The following is a 20,409-nucleotide window of genomic DNA, read 5'->3' on the forward strand; positions in this document are numbered from 1 at the left end:
CCAGTGGGTTTATTAGTTGTGTGACACTGTTATGTAATGCACTTTGTTCTTGCACAACTTTTATAAATAAAGAAAAAAAATGAAACAGTTGTTGGCTTAAGTTGCTGGCTATGATAACATGATTTTCTTTGGATTTTAGGGTCTTTTTCTTGAAAGGCTTCAAAAACATCCCTCTGGAGCAGTTGTTGTAAAATAACGTCCTGTTTTGTTAATGAATATTTGTACTATGACATTATACTATCTACATCATATCTATTTAGTGTTGCATTAGCAAAAGCATATTTATGCTTCAAGATTTAATTTAATTTTTGTGTTATTTTGACAACCAAATTCTTCCATGTCAATAGGTATCCTTCTCCATTTACCTATAATTCTTTTAAAGACTCAGTTTTAAGAAGGAATTAGCCTTCTGACTCTGTATAATGGCTTTGCAACTGTTCTGTGTTTAGTGAAATTCAAAATCACTTTTTTTCAACTGTGTGAGGTTTCTGGAGCATACATGTTAGCTAATTCTGTACACTACAGAAAACAAAATAAGGTGCTATGGAGCTACTCCATCCCTTTATCATCTCGAGTTTCCTGAAACTACTGCCATTTCCCCACCCCTTACAGTCCACTTGTGATGGAGTTTGAAAAATCCCTGCTTGGAAACTCCTTAATGTTCCAAATATAGGCTTCTACACATTGATTTTAATTAATTATCAAAGATAACATAAGTCATGCTGGAGGTCCAGTTGCTAATCCTCCTACTCTGCTTTCATCTATGGACATGGAAAATTCATCCATGGGAAAATTTAATTTTAGCTATAATTACAAAAGTTTGAAATTAAATATCACTACTGCTATACTCCCATTAATATGGACAAGAAAATCCTGTGATCTACTTAGGATTAATGTGGGGAAGAAAAGTAAGATTTCATTTTTAGCTTTTATAATTAATTTGGAAAAAATGTGATAAAAGATTTTGTTCCAGGGAGAGGGAGAGGGAGAAAGTTTCTGAGTTACAAGGGAGACTTCATAGCAATCTTTCAAACTTCTTAACATCTGAAGAATCTCACACATGTTAATTGTAAATTATTTTCCAAACCATTTCCAAAATTAAATATATACATAATTTCTCCCAAACTCCCAAACTTTAGAACAATTTGAAACTTTTATTGTCATGCATTTCCTTCTACAAGTTAAACAGTGGGGGGATTTCAGAGGGACACCTGATTTTTTATGTAGTGTATGATAATTACTTCAGCCAATTGTACTAATAATCAGAATAATAATAGAGTGGAATATCTTTACACAAAAGAGGTAGCAGCTTTTTCATTACCTCAAAACGTTGAACATGCCTTCCTGTTGTTTATGCTCTTACTACTATAGGAAATTCAAGTTGTGGAGGGCCAAAGTATTAAAAGCACAGATAAACTGAAGTGATGAAAACATTGAAAAGAGAACACATCCTCTATATAAACTACCTTGTTTCATTAACCACAAGAGACATCAACTCGTTTTTAGTAATGCATAAAGATGAGGTTAAATTTCCTACAACATATATATATACATATATAAGTATACATATACATATATAAGTATACATATATATACATATATGTATATATATATCTTAATTTAGTGAAGATGCTGATGTTTAAAAAAATGAAGATGGGTATTTTGAAAGAATCAGTGATATATTTGTTATATTAGTAGCAAAACTCCAAACAAGCACTAACTAAATGAGAAAAGGTTAAAAATAAATTTGTAATTGTGAGCAATCAACAATATTATCCATGAAATCCAGTGTTGAGCATATAAATGAAGCACAGACTTGTCTTTTTTGGAAGGAAATAAAACTGTGTCATTTTACAAGTAATAAAATGTCAACCCTCATGTTTCAAAGGCTATGTAAATGAGATGTTAGAGTGTAAGAGCTAATATTGGGATACCGAATGATTAGAGGAGAATTTACCATTTATATAATTACATTAAATTAAATATTATTATTCAAAATATATTTTATGTAAGTGTCCTGGTAGTAAATTAAACTCCATCCTTTAATATACACCATAGGGTGACACACATCTGAAAAGACTTACTAATGAGTTTTTAATTTATCCTTTTAAAAAGCATTATATTTATAAAGAGTAGAAGTTACTAAAGTTCATTTCTACATGTCAATGTTCCATGCCAATTAATAAGCCCATAAGAAGTTTTTGAAGACAATTAAAGATGGAATGTAAATAAAAAATGAAATAGAAGTTATAAATGGAATGCAAATGACTTTATGTGGTGGGAGAAAGAGAGTATTAGATTTTCCCATGAAAGTCATATAAGTTTTCCAAAAAATGTGAAATAGATATAGCTTTTTATCAGGGCTAGATTAGACTAAAAATGAGAGAGGGTAAACAATACAGTTCAGGAAACTTGCTTAATAAGAACCATTTACAAAGTTTTCTTCTTAATTATTCACTCTCCACTTCTGCTTAACTTGTTGATATATTCCAAACTCTTCTATGTTATCTCCAAATACTGGAAATGACTAAAGTTCTAAAACCTAGAGTGCATTGGAATAAAAAGGTTCAGATAAATAAATAATAAAATAAGAATTAATTTAATCTAACAGAATAAGAAATTAAATTTTGTTCTGAAGGATTTATGGTGTTAACTTTAGTTATTAGAATCTATTTTTATTATGTGATTACTGGTAGGCCCATCGATGCATGTAGTTAGCTTTGGGAATTGGTGTGGTTTCACTAGTTGTGTGGTTTGTGCAATTTTAGTTCAATCTGCTTGCCAAGATACCTGGAGTAAAAGGCCACTAAGCATAAAATCTTATTTTGGAGAATTTTTGAGATGGAATTTGTTAAATTGTGATGAGTTATAAAATATTTTCTATGTGCCATTTGGGTACTTCAAGCATTTGAATACTCTAAATGTGTGAAAACAAAGAAACCAAGGGAGGAAAAGAGTAAGGGTGGAAGGCAGGAAGGGAGGACTGGAAAGAGGGAAGGAGGAAGGGAGGGAGGGAGGGAAAGAGAAAACAGAAAAAGAGACAATAATGGATTGAGAAGGAACTCAAACAATGATCTGTGACCTTTCTTTGTGAACATTAGCTGAAATTCTAGAATACCATTGTGGTAAGAACCCATCGGGCAGACTATTAAACCTTTAAGCTGGACAGAGGTTTAATTTTGGAGAAATTTATCTGTATAGATAATAAGATAAAGTGATTCTGATGCAGAAGGAAAGGTAATAATTTCTGGTTGTTTAGGGAAGATTCTGTTTGTGAATATGAAAAATATTGACAAATCATGCAGAGTAAATTGCAGTAAATGAAGTAGAATTTGCATACCTTGACAAAATTCACAATAAAAGAAGAATATGGAGTCTCTGATCTACAACATGTAGAAAAACTGAGGAAAAAAAACTTGGTCACTTACATTCCTTTCTAAGGTCGTTAAATAACTTACTAAAACTTTTATTGGCAACTTTGTAATTTCAACCCATGACATAATAAATTTTGTAACCTTTCAAAAACTACGGATTTTTATACTTATCTGTCTAACTTTTCTATTTTGAAACATCTCTTATGTTTTGGACTTACTTATATAACACTTTCTAGATTAGATAAATGCAAAACATTTGTTGACTTTGCAAATTTTATGTGCGTTCAGCGAATTTTTCTTTAAAGGCATTTCTGTGTAAGATGCTCCAGTCATGCAAATATGAGATATCTAAGTACTACATCACAGTTTCTTAAAAACGTATCTTTCTATCTCATTATATTTCTTCCTTTATTATATAAAGATTGAACAATTTACCCAGTGTTCATTTTTTTACTGTCATTTCCATTTTTCTGTTGAAGCTTCCTAATGAATATTTTAATTGCTTTTTAAAACTGTTTTATTTTAAGGTACATGCTAGTTCCAATGTAACAGTTGGCATACTTATGGGACTCTATGACCAAATAATGTTTCTACACTTGTAAACATCGTGTAGTTAGGAAATGAGGCTATTTATCAATCATCATCTACAATACTTATTTTGTGTCCTTCTCCTCCTCTTCCTCTTGTACTGGAGTTTAAAATCAATGACTTGAATTTGTAACTCAAGTCCCCAAGCATGTGTTGCTTTAGTCATTTCCTAAATAAGATCTCATGCTTTTGTTCTGATGTGTCCTTGAATTTCCTAGGCCTTCTGCATAGCTGGGATTATGTAATTGTACAATCATTTCTAGCTTACTTGTGGTTTTACCTGGGCTGGATTTAACCCATTGCCTTCTTGATCTCTGCCTACCTTGTAGCGGTGATTATAAATTTTAGCTACTGTACTGGTGTTATGTTTCATTTGGGGGGGTAAGAACATTTGATACTCATTCTTTTAGGAATTTTGAAATTCATAGTGCATAATCATTAACTTTATTCACTGCAATATCCATTTGACTATCAAAAATAATAGACCACTTGTCTAACTAATTTTTTACTTAGATCAGAATCATATTTCTTTCTGTTTACATTCCCACCAGCCTCTTAGTATTTACCACTTTACTCTTGATTTCATTTTTTAAATTTACATATAAATGAGGTGATAATGTATTTTTATCTCTGTGTGTGCTATTTTGGTTGGTTCAATGTACTCTAGATTTCTTGATATCAAAAATGACAAATTTTACAGCTTTTTAAAGGACAGACTATTCCAAATTATAATTTTATTAAAACTTCTGCACTTAATTTCTTTTTTAAAGGTCTGTTTGCTTTTCCTTTTGTGTTTTATATTTCTCAGTCTACAATATCTGGCTTCCATTCATTTCAAAATATTCAGAATTTCCTCACAAAATATGATCCAAATAACTTCTCTGAAATTTTTGTCTTCAAATTCTCAAGCAAGGATCATCTCAGGACTGTCAATTGTTGATTGTCTTTTGCCTTGGCATTTAATCATGCATCTCCCTCCTTCTCTCCCTCCTTCCCTCCCTCCCTCCCTCCCTCTTTCCTTCTCTCTCTCTCTCTCTCTCTCTCTCTCTCATTTTGAGTGACTTTTGAATGTATTCTCAACAAATATAAACTGTAATGTAAAAAGGTGTGTATAGAAGGCTGGTCTCCTTCTTTCTCCTCCCTCTCCCTCTCCCTCTCCCTCTCCCTCTCCCCCTCTCCCTCCCCCTCCTCCTCCTCCTCCTTCTTCCTCTCCTCCTTCTCCTCTCCCTTCTCCTCTTCTTTTTCCTCATTCTTTCCTTCCTCCTACTTCTCTGAAGTGTACTTCAACTTGGACTCTCAGCTAATTCCTTAAATGCTAAGCTCTCTCTCTCACTCTCTCTTGCTCACTCTCTCTTTCTCTCAAACACTCATATGGTTTTTAGAAATGGAAATCCTACAAAAATAATCCTTAGGTTCTTCTACATAACAAATGTTCTAATTTGTTTAGCTGTTAAAGGAAAGTACAAACTTTTCTGAGGGACGGGTAGGGGCAAGTTTTGTGGAACAGAGTTTGCATTTATGGTCATTATTGCTTCAGAAATGGTTTAGGAAACTTGCTTTTTAAAACAAACTTCATAATGATAGATTTTATTGTAATTTGACAGAGAGACATTTAATAACTATCACAATACACTAGTTACACTAAAAGGATAAATTGGACAAAAATTCTCAATGATCATAAAATGTTGCTGAAGGACACAAGGAAAAATTATTTCTTGAATTTTATAATCATTGGATGCCCTGATTTCTTTTAAAGAATACAGCTGAGTCCCTGTAGTTCATGCTTGTAATCCTACCTACTCAGGAGGCTAGGCTTCCATCTGATGATCACAATTCAAAGGCAGTCAAGGTAGAAAAAGTCTGTGAGACTCTTATCTCCAATTAAGTATACAACAAAAGCTTAAAGTGGATCTGTGGCTCAAATGGTTGACTGTCAGCTTTGGCTTAGAATAGTGCATAGGCCCTGAGTTCAAGCCCAGTATTAGTACAAAAAAATAAGAAATTTAGTATTGATGCCACACTGAATTTTGTCATTACTAAACCACATTGAACATTTTAGATATATTTTGGGCTTTTAAAAATCATTTCTAGCGGTGACCCAAATTGTACTCTTTAACATTTAACTTTAAATTAAAATCAGTCTGATCATAAACTCTCTAAACCTTACAAGAAAAAGAACCATTATGCCTCAGAGTAATTGGGGATAAGATAAAAGTTACAGTTCATAAAAGGTTAATATTGATCTGTTCAGTTTGCATCCATTATTGCTGATCTTTCAAGATTTAAATATCGATTGAGAAGTGCAGCTGAGATAAGCTGGAGCAAAGGCTCAATCAGACTGTAGAATAGGCAAAAGAACAAGAATTTTAACCTCAATGAGCTTCTGACCTAGTTAGATAATGCCATTCACTTCTAAATCTTTAGCCTTGATATGAAAAAAATTAATAATTTATTAAAGCATATTTATTACTGGGCTTTCCCTTCTGTCTGTCTGGCACAATGCCAGTGTACACTATGAAGTAACAGTTGGAAAATGACCTCCACTTCTTCAAATGAGTTGTTTCTTTGGTTTGGCTAATATTAATCATTTCTCTTGAAAAAACTATACTAGAGACACTTCTCATGATGCCTAAACTTTCATGCACTTGTGGCTCTTTGCCAGGGCTTAATCTGACATCAGAGTGATGTTAATTTGGCTGTGCCCACCATTTCAAGATTAAAATTCAGTTCTCTGATAATATATTAAACATTGACTTGGAAACTGAATTTGTGATTGTTAATGACAGAAGGAAGCATGATTTAGTATCTTTCATGTTACCCTCCTCCCTTCAAATTGCTAAGGGTCATGTTTTCTCAATATATTCCTACAACTTCATGTAGTAAATATGGTGATGTATAATGTGTTTGTACACATCTAGCAAATCCTATTTCTTGAAAATATCTTTTGTAAATGGAATTTTATGCCTCTATTAGAAAGAATGACATAGCCCCAATTGTAAGGAAATGGAAGGACTTGGAAAAAATTATACTAAGTGAAGTGAGCCAGACCCAAAGAAACATGGACTCTATGGTCTCCCTTATTGGAAATAATTAGTACAGGTTTAGGTAAGTCATAGCAGAGGATCACAAGAGCCCAATAGCTATAACCTAATGAACACATAAGATGATGCTAAGTGAAATGAACTCCATGTTATGGAAACGATTGTTATATCACAGTTGTAACTACCTTCAACGTCCCATGTGTATCTGTAGCTTCTATTATTGAGGATGTTCTTGTATCACCTTCCTGTGGTTGTACCTACACTATCTCTGTAATCTTATCTGAGTATATTGGAAACCATGTATACTGGTATTAGAATTAGGAAATTGAAAGGGAATACCAAAATTTGAGAGACACCGGGTAAAAAAAGACAAACAACTACAAAAGCAATACTTGCAAAACTGTTTGGTGTAAGTGAACTGAACACCTCATTGGGGGAAAGGGGGAGGTGGGAGGGGGGTATGAGGGACAAGGTAATAAACAGTACAAGAAATGTGTACAATGCCTAACGTATGAAACTGTAACCTCTCTGTAAATCAGTTTGATAATAAAAATTTGAAAAAAAAGAAAATATCTTGTGTATAATATAATGCAGTGAGTACTCAAATCACTTTCACATTCCATTTTTCTTACCAAGATGACTTAGAGAATTGATATTTTCTCTCCTTTCCAATATAAACTACAATAACTTGTTAAACATTAAATGCTGATTGTTCAGAAGGAGGAAAATATGCCTGGAAATGTATTATACTGAAGCTCATTTGTTTACAGTCTGTCCAGAAACCATGTCTTTAAACTCTCAGCCAACCTTCCAAAGAAGGAAAAAAAATCCTTTAAATTTTTTACCAACAGAAGAATCAAATTCTGCCAGATTGTCTTATTGATGTTTTTTTCTTATAATAATCAGCAAAAGAAAAGATTATTGTGAAGACTACCAGAAGACAGTAAATTCATGTTGCCCTTGAATCACTACTTCATATATATCTTCCTTTCTTTCCTGAGATATTTTCTATTTAATTCCTTTTCAAGGATTACCTGAACTGTTAATATGTTCCCAAAGTCCTACAGTCTTGTGTTATTGTCAACTCAGAAGAACCTATCAATTTTCCTTTACCTTTATTTTGAGGTTTCTACCATCTGATATTATTTAGTCTTGGGAGTTGTAGGAAAAATATAACTCACTATCAAATGAAATTTTTTGTTCTCTGCTATTTTTAAGACTTAATGATTAAGTATCTAGAAACCTACTGCTGCTTTTTCGGCTTCTCCATATATTTTTCACCAATGATAGAAAACTTCAGAAGCAATATCCTACTTAACTTCTGCAAAAGTGGTCTCACTATGAAGTATTATTTTAGACTACTGTGTTGTTTTGTTTGACAGAATATTCAGCATTTGCTCATTCTCTTAGACATGTATGTATCTCTGCTTATGTTTCTTAACTTGGAAGAAATAAAAATTTCACCTTCAACTTTGCATTTATGTTTATGCTATCTTATTTTTTGGGTTGTGACTACTTTTATTTTCATGCCATCCATTAAGCAGCCGCAATCACAAAATTTCTTCATATACCATCCTTAGCACAGATATTTCAGTCCAGTAACAATTTCTAAAACCACTCTTGCTATAATGTAGTCTTCTTTTGAGGATTATTATACTAAAAGAGAACATAAGGAATGATTCATGGCCACATAACCTGTAGGAACATGATGTCTGCATGATAAAACTACATTGGAGTAACAAAAATAGGTTGAATAGAAAAAAAATTATGAAATTGTTTGATCTTGGACTGTCAGATTCAGCGGCACAGGAGAAACACTGTGGTATATAGTAAAATCATCCCCAATGATTTGAGCCAAGGATCTTAGATTGATCATGATTTTCCAAAGGCTATTGCAAAATTTGTCTTCAAATGATCAGCATTTCCTTAAATTTATTGACCTGTGTTAGTATTTTTCAGTGGCCTTCTGGGGACATATACTCTTACTTATCGGGTTCTTGTGAAAACTTCAAATTTCTGAACCATTTGATCTCTTGAATTAGCTAATATAGACATATAGTTTTCTTATTGTGGGTTCTTCACATTCATAAAACTGTACAATAGTATGCCAAGAATATAAGAACTAATTCCCTATACTATTATGTGCTTCAGAACCAACAGGTGTTTTAATGACCAATCTGAAAAATGCATATTATTTATAAGGTCTCTTCCCAAACAATTGCCTATAAACTTATAGAAATACAGAGGATTTTTTTTGCTTTCATAATTAAAATAATCAGGATAGTTCCACATTTTCAGGCCTGTTTGAATAAATTTGAAAGCGTAGTTGGTCCTAAAACTCTATTTTAGAAGTATATGTGTATACCATTATAACATGGCAACAATTCTTTTTTAAAATGGAAGTAGTATGATGATTTCTGAAAAACTGATGAGAATGAAATAAAAATTATCATTATCAGTATTGTAACCTAAATGAGATACTATTTTTTAAGGTTCATAAACAAAACTATGGTATAACAGAGACTTCTGGTATCATTAAGGAAATGAAATTATATCACCAGGCAAAAGCATCAGAAAGCCTGGTCATATATGAATTGATGGATGTATTTGTTAATGGAAATGTTACAACTACATATAAAAATCATACTTATAATTCAATCATACTTCATAATTCAAGGCAGTCTGTCATTTACCATGCTACTTCCTTTCTTCCACATGCTAACAATGGAATCCAGGGTAATTTATACCTTTTTTATTCCATTTCTCAGCTCAATACGATGCTGCATATCTAGGCTGCCCACAGAGGCATTTTCAAAGGTGTATCTTCTGCACATTTCCATGTACATCCAGCCTCCCCATGTTAAATCTAGTTGTGTATTAGATGGATGGTCTCTACCACTACACATGATTGTTGTTCAAATGTCTGCCACTGGAATCTCTGCCCTGGCCTAGGCTCCAAGAAATATTTCTGGTGTATACCAGCCCCTGTGATTTCAATAATTTATATGGTTACTATTTAAAATTTTCTTCATTCATCAGCTTTGAGAAGCCACTGGGATCTTGCTGGAAATGCTGAAATTCAGGCCCCCTGCCTCCTAGGACTACTGATTAAGGATCTGCATATCAACAGGTTTCCCACCCCAACTTTTATACCTTTTAATTGCAAGAAGAGGTGATCTGAAATTGGTGTCCATTTTTAGCTGTATACTGGAATCACCTGAAGTCTTCTAAAAAGTGACAACTGTGTTCCATTCCCAGATAATATAAACCCATTGATTTGGATGTTTTCCCCAAAACTTCAATTTCATATTAATTCAATGGGTAGACAAGCCTGAGAGTCACTAACATGGAGCCTGACTATAGGCTCACTTATGTTCTCTAATGTTTTTTACATGCTTCAATCAAATAAAATTAGTGGATCACATGAATATAACTTCCTTAATGATGACAAAGTAGATATATACATACCAAATTGCAGCAGCCATAGTTTCTCCCAGCACAACAGTTACAGTGTAATTATAGCAGGAAAAATAAAGTTTGTGTCAATGGTTTTCTTGCTAAATTCCCAAACTATATGAGTTAGAGATTCCTTACCCATTTTTAATAATGAAACTAACCAGTTAGGAATACTGTATAATTTGTCCAAGGTTATATAGAATGAGCAGTATCATCAATATAGTGACCTTGGTCAAATATTATGCAACATGAATTCCCACATAAACAGAATCATATCAAGACAGGTCAGCAATGAACTCACCAGTCAGGTACTCTGCTGAACTGTAATAAAAACAACAAGAAAAACAACCCTACTTACTCCTTTGAGTTCTCATTAAACACGTCTATATTTTCTCTAAACGCTTTGCTGAATTCTTGTTGTAGCTACCCAATTCCTGGTTCTGAGTTCAGTTTCTCAGTTCTCTAATTCATGTTGTTTCTAGAGACAGCGCAAGGATGTTACATGCATCCTGTTAGTTTCTGCTGTCCTTACATTCTGGGTCCTTTAGGCAAAGTCACCACTTCAGTGGACACCTACTTGAGACCATTTGCTTGCTCCTTCTGCTTGACTTCCAATGTGGTTTTTATTTATATCAATTGTACTTAGGGGCAGAGGGCGATCTCAGTGTTATATCTCCACACATTTACACTGTATTCCAGTCCTTCCTATATTTGTCATTTCTGATGTGGTGCTTGATGTTCCTTAACCTCTGTGTCAAAGAACATTTTTTACATATTTTAAAAATGGTCCATTTCTATGCATACCTATGCTATACCATATTTAATATTTGCTAGTATGTCAGTAAAATAATAAACTTCTAGAGGAGAGTCTTTTGGAATTTAGGATGATGTAGAAAAACATCAAATCATTAGTAATTAGTTCCTTAAAATTGTTTTACATGTATGAATCACTTTTGGACTGAAAATAATGCAAGTTTTCCTCCTAGGTTTAACGTGTATTTTTATGTTATTTTGAAATAAGGTCTTATCATTTAATCCAAAATAGCATGGAATTCATTATATAGTTCAGGCTGGACACAAATTTATAATCTTTTGGCCTCCATATTTCCAGCACTGAGATGGATGGTCTCTAACACTACATCTACCTTTTCAAGAGTAATTTGAGTTTTAAAACAATGAAGGGATTATTGTGAGCCAACAGGGAAGCAACAATTAATTTCTGATAAATATTTTGTTCTACAACAAATTTTTTTCTATTTGAGACATTGTTCAACGACAGGAAAAGATATGGAAATGCATTGCACATCTTTTTCATACCTATCGAATGACACTTAAGTATTCTGTGTAATATTTAGAATCTGAGCAAAATGAAGGCAAAAATATTTAAGGATAAATAAATTTAAAAGATCTCACAGTGCAGATTGTCAAAAGCTACCACTCACTTACTTGCAGGAAATATCTGTGTAAAAATATAGAATAAGCTAGACACTGGTGGTTCATGCCTATAATTCTACCTACTCAGGAACTTGAGATCTGAGGATCTTGGTTTGAAGCCAGCCCAGGAAAGTCCATGAGAGAGATTTTTGTCCCTAGTTAAGTAACAAAAACCCAGAAGTGGGAAATTCTGTAACAGTAGTAAAGCACTAGGCTTGGGCACAAAACTCTCAGGGTCATCACTGAGTTCAAGCCACAAGACTGGTACACATGTCCATGTATACACATACGTACACACAAAAACAAATAGACAAAGACACAAATAGAAAGGAGGCACTTCGGAACTTATTGCTTTCATGTTCCAACAAGATTTGGAAAACAATTGTTCCAACTCCTATTGAAAGAAACCCTTAATATTTTTCATTCTTTGCATAAACAGACATCTTTTATTCTGTTTTATGATAACATAGCTACATTATTTTACATCCTTCATGCTCATAAACGAGTCTTATGAATAAATTAATATTTTGTGTAGTATAAAATAACTATAGCATTTTAAAGAAAAAAATTCAAACATGTAATGAAGAGTATTTTTATCATTTCAAAACCTATTCATTAAATAATCACCAAAATCTACATATAATTTTATAAATCAAGTTAATAATACCACGTATGTCAAATTGAAAATAATTAGTTCATATCCTAAATACAATGGCTTAATTTGCAATAATTCCAATGACTAGTGGGTTCTTTATTTATATGCATTTAAAGAAATAATCTGAAACAAAAATCCCTCCAAAATGACATAATTGAATGATTAACTAGCTTCAACATAGTGGCTCAGTCATTTGATTGAACCCGATAGTATTTTATTGGATTGAAATCCACTGAAAGAAATCATTGAATTTACTTCAATATTGCGTATACTATCCAGTTTGCCTTTAACACAATTTGTCTGCATATATTGAAAGATTTAAGTGCCAAAAAACTTCCAAGACAGTCTTTCGATTGCATAATTTGTGCTGTAGTGCATTTTTAAATGCCAGTAATAGTTTGGAAGTAGGTTAGAAAATAATTTTAGGACTTGATAAATATTTGTGAGCAAAACTGCCACTTCAGTTTTCTGTAATATACTGAAGGTGTCCTCTAAGATATTAGTGAGTGCTCTACCACAATATTTAAATTCTTACTGGCCAATGGAATTCTGCAGTTCCATTAACAGCAGAGCCTAACATAGCTGAGATTTATATTTCCAGAAACTCTCCTTTGATTTATAATCTAGGAATCCTTTTATCCTCCATTTATATGCAGTATAACTTGACATAAGTGCAAGAATGCCTCCCCTAATAGAATTCAAGAATATTGGAACAAGATTTTTTTTATTAAGATCATAAAAGCTCTGTGAAAAGAGGAAGAAAAGGAAATGCTTCACTTGGATACAATGGTAGAGTGGGGTCTGGCGTTAGCAGAGTCTCATAAAGTGGAATTCAGCTTAAAAATACTGATTTTAGAATGCTGGGATGGCATAAAGTTCTCTTTATATAGGTCTGTTCCCTCAACTAAATTCACATAAACTATTTTACCAGTCCACCAGCCAAAAGAGAATTTAAATACTTGTAATTTTTGAAACGGTTCATATAAAAATTTATGAGAACTTATGAAGTATATGTAGGTAGAGGGAAACATGGAAACTGGAAACAGAGCAGAGAAAATAACCAATGGACTGGGTCTGGGAAAATCTGTGATATAAAAAGCTTAATACAACAAAAAATCAGCTACAGCCACTTTATCTACAGAATGACTACTTTGAAAGACAACAGTCAAAACAAAACACTGGCAATTTAAGATTAGACCTGTTGCAATCTTCTCTAGACTACCAAAATTCCAGTCCCTATCTCATTCATATTATATCATATTTCTTTTTTAAATTATATTTTATTCTCAGCACATGCTTGTACAAGGTATTAATCATTTAGCACATTAGTTTATACATACATACAATGTATCTTGATCAATGTCACCCATTTCTTCATTCCACCCAATCTTTCCTAATGCAACCTTAATTTCATAGGATTTGCAAGGAATATTATGACTGCATTCTCCCACCCATCCTCTAATTTCTTGACTATGCTGCTTTTTTTTTTTTTTTTGCCAGTCCTGGGCCTTGAACTCAGGGCATGAGCACTGTGCCTGGCTTCTTTTTTTGTTCAAGGCTAGCACTCTGCCACTTGAGCCACAGCGCCACTTCTGGCCATTTTCTATATATGTGGTGCTGGGGAATTGAACCCAGGGCCTCATGTACATGAGGTAAGCACTCTTGCCACTAGGCCATATTCCCAGTCCTTGACTATGATTTGAGGGTAGTTTGAGGACTAATATCCTTATCATTTACTACTCAATAATGAAATGTACTTCTTTCTGTCTACATCCATTCAAATATTTATCTTCAGTATGATTTTCACTAGCTTTACAAATGAGGATTCATTATGCGTCCATACCACATCTATTCATGAAAATTGCCCCTCTGTTACTTTCTCTTTCTTAAAGTAATTTTAACAAGATTCACATGCTATAAAAAAGTTATACTTTCAGACAGTTTCTGTTTGCTCATGCCTGTATTCCTAGCTATTTGGGAAGCTGAGATCTGAGGGCAGCACTTCAAAACCAGCTGGGGCAGGAAAGTCCATGAAACTCTCACCTCCACTTAAACACTAGGAAGTCAGAAGTGGTGCTGTAGGTCCAAGTGGTAGACAGCTAGCCTTGAGCAAAAAGAGTTCAGAGACAGCACCCAGACGCCAAGTTAAAACCAACGAGTGACAAAGAAAGTTCTTCATTCACATACGCAAATAAACTAACTTTGATTACATTCAAATGCCAATTCTAAATTAGCATCATCTAATTTTCCCTACTCATTGCAAAACATTAACTAAAGCGACTGTATCTGATACATACATGTATGTGTGCCTCTCTCTTTATATACAAAATATAAACACATATCTGAGTATAATTATGTATACGTATATGCATACATAAATCAAACATACACTGTATATAACATATGTTCATTTTCATGTATGATGCATAAAGGGGACATGAAAACAGAATGCTGTGCATTTTTGTGGTGCAGTAAGACATCAAGTCATTTATTAATGCTTATAATTGTGGCTTTAGCTATTTTCTGTATCATCTATGGAAAGTCTACTATTCTGAGGTTTCAAATACTTGAAAAAATATTCTTTGGGAATAATGTAACTAAACAGTGTCTAGATCAATTTAACAAAATGTCTTAGGGTGCCACGATGAGGTTGTAGTAGAGTACTGTTATATAGTAGTAACTAGGTAACCAAAAATATTCAGTTTCAAACATTTGAAAAATTGAATCTTTTGTGGTATGAACATAAATTTTCATCAGTGTTATGTATTTAGTATTTTTGTTACTTAATATATACCTAATATGATACCTAGTACTAATTAAGTGAAGTTTTACCATGCTAAAAGATCAGATTATCTTTTTGTTTTGTTTTGTTTATTGCCAATCCTGGGGCTTGGACTCAGGGCCTGAGCACTGTCCCTGGCTTCTTTTTGCTCAAGGCTAGAACTCTGCCACTGGAGCCACAGTGCCACTTCTGGCTTTTTTGTGTATATGTGGTGCTGAGGAATTTAACCCAGGATTTAATGTATATGACGCAAGCACTCTTGCCACTAGGCCATATTCCCAGCCCAAGATCAGTTTATCTATGAATGATTTTATCTGTATTCCTACTTGGGAGGCTGAAAATAGAAGGATTGCAGTTTGGGGCAAGCCATGGAATGAAAAGTTATCAAAACTCCGTCTCACCCTAAGCTACAAGGTAGGCTGAGGTTGAGAGTGTTTTGGTGACAAGCTAGTATATGTGAAAAGTCTGTGTGACTTTGTTTTCATGGAAGGAAACAAGATCTGGTCTCCCCCCAACCGTCTCCCTGGGGACACTGAGAAGCTTAGAGTATAAATTGTATGTCTGTAGAGAAACAAGAATATATCTCAAAAACAGTGCTTGAGAAGCAGGGCTGAAGGCTTATCTCAGTGGTGCTAATCTATCAAAGGCGAGGCCGATAATTCCGATCCCCAGTACTGACAACTAAACAAAACAAAAAACAGCCACAAAGTACCAGTTTAACCATGCAGGTAAAATATCCAAACAAATTACACAAGCTAACTATTATTCTGACACAGAATAATGAGTGTGGGTATCTTATTTTATTGAATTAATGTGTTTATTAAGAAGAATGGCAAAGAAACAAAGAAAATAATTTGTGGATAGGTTGAAAAGGCAAAGTGAAAGACAGATAAGATGAAGATAGGTGCAGAAAGTTATATTAACAATATTTCCCAAGCCCTTATTCCTTGTGGGAAATAGTACCCCTAGCTGATGAGAATGAGTCAATTCCACAATGCCACCAGCGTATTAAAGAAAGAATGTCACACCACAGATACTCTTCCTCACAGTTTGAATTGAATATTAAGCTTGGCATCATAAAAGTTGTACAGCTAATTCTCCTTCTATTAAAATGCATATATTTATTATTAAATTTCTTAATTTTAGAGTATTAGAGGGCAATGTAGAAATTTTGTTGACTCATTAGAAAGACCTAATGTGATATTCTGCACAATGAGACACTGTATTAAAAGACTATATTTATAGCATTAATATTAAGTCCTCATTTGGACTGTTATAATAGAGAAGAATGCAAAAAAGGTAAATCTAAAAGTTAAACTGAGAGCTTTGCCAATTTAGTTTTCTAATTTGCTGAATAGACATATAAACTCTTTTTGCCTCATATCTTCCTCCAGAAAACTACTGGATTCTTTCTACTGTATTTGCTTCTCTATCCATTTCTTTCTATTTCCTTTGTGCTAAAAACATTTTCATTTCCATACAAATGGAATTTACACAATATTATTTATTTCTGAGTTCCTCGCATTTATTTCCAATAGTGAACAAAGACAAATGAAGAAATGTTCTAAAATATTTGAATTTTTCAGAACTTCTCTGTGTTAGAGCAGTTCATGATTTACTCAAAATGAATCAAATAAAATGCTACCCTCTTTCCTTGTAATTTGTGTTCTATGTGTACTGAAACAAAAGAAGTTTCTGGGGATTAATTTCAGCATTTTTCTGCACTATATTAAAATAATCATATTGCAGTGCATCACTGTAATGTATATTTTTATTTTCTAGATAATTGCTACATAAAATACTACAATAAAATAATACTGTAACTATATTCAGCTTTTCATAAACATAAAGTTAATTCTGGTAACATTAAAGAAATCAGTACATTACAATGTCCATAAAATTCTGTCCATATCTGGACTTCGCAATTCCTTTGCAGTAAACAAATACTTGTTGAATCCAAAATATAAGTATATTCTAGTTGTTAACATCTGTTCTTCTATGTACTTTAATAGAATATAATTTGGTTTATGAAGGTTTTGGAAAAATAGATAACAGAATAGTATGAATTTTATGGGACAACTCTCCTCATTTTTATTTTAAGTGCAAAACTGAAAAAAAGAAAAAGAAACACATAGTATGAATTCAATAAATATTGTGAGAAAATGAAGTTCCTGAGTGAAACTACTCACTTTGGGGAATAATCTGAGTAACATTTACTAAAAGTATTTGAAAAAAATAATAGATTATTCCCATTTTTTATTACATATATATATCACAGTAACTACCATAAATTTCAAAGTATGTTGACATGATTACTTTCATAGTGATGACAATATACATACAAAACCAGTTGATTATATAAATTTTTTATTATTCAACTTAGAAAATGACAATTGTCGCATTTGCCTAAGTGTTAATATTTTTTTTTTGCAATTTACAAACCTGGAAATTTATCATGTATACTTTCATTCTGTATCTTATTTTCTTAAAAACAACTTTTTTTTATTTCCCACAATTGTAAAAGCACTATAACAATAAGACAAAGACAAGATGTACTATCTGGGGACCCAGATATTTAGGCTAAATAATTTGAGGCAAAGTACCTAAGTTCCAGGACATCTTCAACCATGACACCTAAACTTTTGTCATTATGGAAATATTTGCTAGGGAAAGAGACTGCTTAAAAGGGCAAGAATTGGAACTTAGGTTATGAGTGTTGTCCCTGAGTCTCTTTGATGAAGGCTAGTCGTCTACCACTTGATCCTTTGCTTTACTTTTGAATTTTAGGGCTTAATTGGAGATGAGAGTGACATGGACTTTCCTGCCCAAGCTGTCTTCAAACTAATATCCTCAGTTCTCGGCCTTCTTAGTAGCTAGGATGTCACGTGTGAGGCATCAGTACCTAGCTAAAATGGCAATGGTTGCTTTATTCATGTATTTGCCATTTAAAATCTTTGGACATCAGATGATTGACTCCGTCATGTTTTAAATAATATATATTTTATGCATAACCTGACTTGCCTCCAGTAGTCTCCCAGATCAATTTTCCAATTGGATTTTAATACTTTTATGTTTGAAGTCTTAAGCAGTACAGGCTGTTAAACTTAATTTTTTAAGAAAAAAGTTCAGGTATAAAATCAGATAATCTGTATCCCTTTGGAATCAAAAGTCACTTTGCCAAAATATTTTAACACATAAAATTGCTTCTTGAGAGATGGTTGCCATGATAAAATGACAGAAAACTACATTTCCATTATAATTAAAACAGACTCGTGGTGCTAAGTTTTTATAATTTAAAGGTATTCTCAACTCTGACAGCCCTTTTTTGTTGAATTATGCATCTCAGGCTCTTAAATAGTTCTGCTGGCATGAGACAGCTGAGATGAAGTTGTCTTTCTAAAATAATTGCTCCATGGAGCATCCATTATACCTTCAGAAAAAATGTATTACTTGACTTCTACAAATTATAGACTAGCCTATAATGGGTATTTGTGACAGCTATTAGCTTAAAAAAATCTGAACAGTAAAATGAGTATTGATATTACAATGGAGTGTCATGCATGATAATACAACCTTTGCTGTCTCTCCTTCTAATGCATGATGTAATCATTAATTATAATAATATTGATGTAACTGCACTCATGGAAAAATATAGTGTTGGATGAGTATGTCCTTTTCTCACCTATGAGATAAAGAGAATTAATTGAATATTTATAGGAGATGTTCAACACACTAGGAGGTGAAAACATGAATTCAGCTTTTGGTAATGCTTTCTGTAATCCTGCAATTCTAAATTTATTTTTAAATAACCCATCAATGGGAAAAATATAAAACTATGTTAAAGCATATTTTATTTCCCAGAAATTTATCATCTATCTATTTTACACTGGGGTACATGTAAAATATGCTAGCAATTTGTTAAAATGTACTTTATTTGTCCAGAATTTTATGGCTTCAGGTTTTAAAACATTTATAGACTCCAGAAAATCATTATAAACTTGCTCAAATATCTTATCCCACAGAACAACAATACAATTATTGAAGTCTAGAACAGGAGCAATTGTGATTATAATAAATATTTTTACTTGTATTAATTAAATGCAGGTAAATGAAAAAGGTATTTGTGGTTTAATTTGAAGCTATTCTAAACACATATGAAGATTTAAACATGCATAAACATATAAATGAAATGTGTTTCAAATCTATTTGAGTTGAGTATTTTTCTCAAATATTATGAGTACAGAGGAAATGTCACTAATTTTCCTGTCTTTTCTGAATAAATAGTTACAAGACCAAGACACAAATCATCATAATCCTCCAATGTGGAGAAATGAAAATATGAAATATCATTAACATAGATTAATCATTAACATAGTGTAATCAATAATTAAATTGCAACACTAACAAAGGCTTAATCTGTGCAACTTTGTCAAGATTTGATCTTAGATGTTGGAGGCATGGCTTAGTTGGTAGAACACTAGCCAATGAGCAAAAGAGTGAGTTACCAAGTTCAATTCCTGGTCTTTGACCTAAAAAAATAAGACAAAAACCAAATTTTTTTTTTTTGTTCTTGGAGTAACTAGTGCAGTCCATTCTTCACTAACCTTATCTGAAGGGACACAACTTTCTACACTTGACTAGAACATAAATTCTCATTGTCATAATTTCTCATTGTCATAATTTCTCATTGTCTTTCCAAATTTTCCTGAATTTAAAGTCATTCTTCTTGTATAGCTAATAGTAGAATGATGGTTCTTCGTTTTTCTAACTGACTACCAAATGGAAGATATCATGTCATCAAGACCTTATAAATTTATCATCTTCATATACAACATAAATAATACTGTGTGTACACACATGTGTACATGCAATGGTGTGTGAATACATAATATAAAATATAACATGAAACTTTGTCAGTAGTTAATGTATTTGGTATGGATTTGATTACTTCTTTAAATCTTTGTCTAGTCATCAATTTTGTACAGTTTTTGTAAGACTTTTGTGCAATATTAAAGTTTTTTCTTTTATATAAGCAGGGCAAAAAGCCTATTATTATTGAGAAATTTTCAAAAATAAAAT

This window comes from Perognathus longimembris, chromosome 4, assembly GCF_023159225.1.
Source record: "Perognathus longimembris pacificus isolate PPM17 chromosome 4, ASM2315922v1, whole genome shotgun sequence".
In the NCBI taxonomy this organism is placed as follows: Eukaryota; Metazoa; Chordata; class Mammalia; order Rodentia; family Heteromyidae; genus Perognathus; species Perognathus longimembris.